The sequence below is a fragment of the Neomonachus schauinslandi genome, chromosome 12 (genome assembly GCF_002201575.2).
Source record: "Neomonachus schauinslandi chromosome 12, ASM220157v2, whole genome shotgun sequence".
NCBI classification, from domain to species: Eukaryota; Metazoa; Chordata; class Mammalia; order Carnivora; family Phocidae; genus Neomonachus; species Neomonachus schauinslandi.
The window spans coordinates 74,059,959-74,064,411 of NC_058414.1; positions in this window are offsets into that span (position 1 = coordinate 74,059,959).

Genomic DNA, 4,453 nt, shown 5'->3' on the forward strand with positions numbered 1-4,453 from the left:
CGCCCCGCCGCCCCGCCGCCCCGCGCCCGGCTGCGAGCAATCAGCCGCGCGTGGAGGGAGGTACGGGAAATGGGCACGCGCCCCGGCCCGGCTAGGAACCTGCGCGAAGAACGGGGAACCAAAGCCCTGGACGAGGTGGAGGAAAGAAAGCCCAGTAGGCGATTCTCCCGGCACGGTCCCCACCAAGCCGGCGGTGAACAGAACAACCGGATTAAATGTTAGGCCTCCCGATTCTGAATTCTCTGTACCGTCAAGGAAAAGCCTTCACTTCAGCCCCCTCTATCCCACCGCTAGGAATCACACAAGGCATCCTTTTCTTCTTTCTTGGATTTTTTGTTGTTGTTGTTGTTTTGGGTTTTTTGCAAGACTGCCACCAGGGCGTTTTTCACCTCCTGGTGTATATATTGGACTTTGTTTTGTTCTACCATTGCCTTGAGTCCTTCTCCGAAAACCATTAACTCCCAGATCAAAATTTGTCTTGCGGGCGCCTGGGTGGCTTCAGTCGTTAAGCGTCTGCCTTGGGCTCAGGTCATGATCCCAGGGTTCTGGGATCGAGTCCCACATCGGGCTCCTTGCTCGGCAGGAAGCCTGCTTCTCCCTCTCCCACTCCCCCTGCTTGTGTTCCTGCTCTAGCTATCTCTCTGTCAAATAAATAAATAAAAAATTTGTCTTGCTACCCTTTGTTCCGTGGCACCTGGCCCCTTGGCCTATTCCTTTTTTACAATCTCTTTTTCAAGAAAGGTGGAGCAGGGCCTTTTGTTTTGTTTTTTGACCCGCAAGTCTGGGGTATTTTTTGAAGGGCTAACCACGAAATGTTAAGTGCCATTCTTGTAAAAGGAAGCTCTCTACTTTTAAGAGAATTTAAGAGACCCCCATGAGGTGGGGACAACACACACACATAATTTTTTCCTAAAAATTGATTTTATGGGAATTATAGGTCTCAGAAGATATATCATGAGATGAATTAGACCCAAACTCTTAATTTTCTCTTCCCACATCTGATTCAGTTCCTACCCTTTCCTGCCAATTCCCAGAATGTGAAAATCTATCACCTTATCAAGACCATATGGTACAGGCCTTCCCAAATCACCAGATCCCAAAAATGTGTTGAAAGCACAAAATCAAATGGAGGCATTCAAGCTGTGTCTCAAAAAAATAAATTCAAACCACAACCAAATCCTGGACTTAAAATTCTGGAAGATGAATGACTGGAATGTTCAGTCCAAGGGTTAACAGATCAAAGCTCATTTTTTTTAAATGGCAGACTCCTAATGAAAGGTTTTGGCACTTTAATTGCTTTGCTTTCCAAAGTAGATCTAAATCTGATACAAACCAGGGCAGAGAAAATCTTTTCGAGGACCTGAAAAGGGTGGATCAATAAATTGTTAAAAGTTCCTTCCCAGAAGGGATCTACATCAAGAAAGAACTTTCACCTGGAACCCTGGGGTTAAGGGTCACAGGCTTGGAAATCACCTCCAGGTTATCTTGTAAGCAGAGATGATCATTTACTTACTGTCTTTGACTTTATTCTGGTAGCTACTCCCTCTCTGAACCCTCTGATTTCCATCTCTGTTCATTATATCATTTCTTTTATCAAACATTCTCTATGAAATTGCTCAATATTAGAATAACTAGACTCTTTATCCAATGAAAGAAAAGCATTTGACAGTAAAACTTCAATGCTGAACTGATAGTAAAAACTTGAAGTTTGAATCCAAAACATTCCTTGTTCTTTTCAAAATTCATTTTTACACATCAAAAGGCAATGAATTTTCTTGACACTGATGTTCAGTTACTACCACAGAAATTAACTGGTTCCCTTCTAGGGGAAAAAAATAAAATAATAAACTTCACTTAGGTGTTAAGAACTAGGGTTATGACATGACAATATCCCTGAGAAGCAACTCCCATTTATTTTATACATGCAGTTCAATTAAAAAAAAAAATCATTGGGAAGAAATAGTTTCTATGAGTCTAAATACAATTAAAGCAGAATCATCACAAAAGATTCAAACCCTGAGCGACTTCTTCCCTCTCACTCCCCTCCCCCCCTTTTTTGGTAAAATAAAAATAAACAGTTGAAAAAAAAATCACAGAACAGCACATTTTCTAAGGGCCAAAATCCAAGACCTGGGAAGGAAAATAAACAGCATTTTGTCCCTACCTTAAAGCCGCCACTGCCTATTGCCAAGGATTGACGGACTATCCCACCCTACTGCACAGAAAGCACACCAGGAGTTAACTCCCTCACCAGTGGCCTGGCCTGGGGCTGCTTCTCTACTGGGAGGACACTTGCTGGTTTAAATTCTCTCTTGAGAATTAACCTCTATTGAGACTGCAAATTAACTCTTTCTGAAAGACTTTCTTTGCACAAGGACAGGCTCTACTAGAGTCAGACCAAATAGATCTGAAAGCTAGTGACTTGATGGCTCTAGAAATTAAATCTTTTGAAGCTTCATTAAATAGCTTAAAAAAAAAAAAGACATCCCAGGGCTCAAGTGAAAATTTCTGAAAAGCAGGGGAAAGGAAAAGATACTTTTAAAGATTTTATTTTATTTATTTGAGAGAAAGGGTGAGAAAGAGCACAAGAGGGGGTAGGGTCAGAGGGAGAAGCAGACTCCCCGCTGAGCAGGGAGCCTGATGTGGGACTCGATTCCGGACTCCGGGATCATGACCTGAGCCGAAGGCCATCACTTAGCCAACTGAGCCACCCAGGCACCCTGAATCATGATCTTTTTTTTTTTTTAAAGATTTTATTTATTTATTTGACAGAGAAATAGAGAGCACAAATAGGCAGAGCAGGCAGAGGGAGAGGGAGAAGCAGGCTCTCCCGCTGAGCAGGAAGCCCGACGCGGGGCTCGATTCCAGGACTCTGGGATCATGACCCAAGCCGAAGGCAGCCGCCTAACCGACTGAGCCACCCAGGCGCCCCTGAATCATGATCTTTAATCAGTAAATTTCTTTCAGCATTAAAATGGAAGAAGAGATACTGAATATATTGCAAACAGAGAAAACTATTAGTTACATTGTCTTCTTCTCTGAACATAATGATGTGGCTGACCCACTGACAAATGAATTTATTTTGTCAGATTAAAACAATTTATGTTCTGAACCCTGGAATAGAGGTGCTTGTGCTGAGCTATACTCCGAGATTCTCTTTTAAGACCAGTGAAATGGGTTGCTGCAGCTAGGAATGCAGACTGTGGTTGGGGAGCCAAGTGGTTTTCTGATTAAACCATGGCCTTGGCCTCACCAGCCACATCCTCCAACCCACTAAACCAAAAACCCAGAGAGTTATATATATAATGATGCAAAGGTATTCGTCCTTCCATGTGAGAAGATAAAGGAACATACACATATTCGAAAACAGTTTCCCTGGTAGAGTAAGAGAATTCTTTATTTCAGTTAAATGACAACATTTATGTGAACTCTAAAGAGCAAACCATATGTTAACATGTCTTAGTATTGCCAAATGACAAAATTACTGAGTAGCAAATCATTTCTGACTGCATCCACAAGGCTATAGTTATACAATTTAAATATTCCAGACCACGTTTATCCCTGTCTACACCATGGTGACCCACCTAGAAAGCCCCAGATCTTGACACTGGGAACTCTAACAAAAAAGAGCAGATGAGCTTGAGTGCCCTGTATCTATCACATGTTTTTGAAACCAAGGCATTGCCAGAAATGAATTTTCATATGACCTAACTACATTCCCTCATAGTCAACTTGTCATTATCTACATGTGCTTAGGCTCTTTGTGGATTTTACTCAGTAAATTTAATCCTAATCTAGTTAGCCATTCTTGTCAACAACCTATGGTTTTGGAAGGCCTCCTCCACCAACTGCAGTTGGTGTGTGCCAAGGGAATGCAAGCTAATTTTACCTAAGCTAAAGCAAAACATAATTGGGAAATTAAATCTGCTAGGTAGGGTGCAAGCCAAAGCCAAACATAAATATATCATTATAATCACTCCCAGCCCCTTTTAACACCACCTTTAGCTGGAGACTGCGTTTGGTCATTCAATGCTAAAGTGATGTCCAAATAGAAGGTTTTATTAAAGAGTTAAAGGTACAGTAAGAACATTATTCCCCAATCCAGTCACTCAGAACAGAAACTCCGGCTAATTGAGAACAATGAAGCAATGTTGATTCAGTTCTATTGAATGTTTTTAAAATCTTAAACCATTACTTGTTAATTTCAACTCTTATCTGCAGAAGTCATTTACTAAAGTAAGTTTTAGTGCAAAAGATGTTTTAGTGCAAAACCATTATGGAAAAACAATTTTAACAAAGAAATCTGGCCCACTGCTGCCCCTCATCCACCTGAATTGGAAATGGATCTGAATATTTCCGTTTATTCAGCCTCATTAGCAACCCCACAAGCCTGCAGTATGTAGTGCAGGGCAACCACTAAGGCAGGGGTGTTTATACCATTAGGCATCAATTA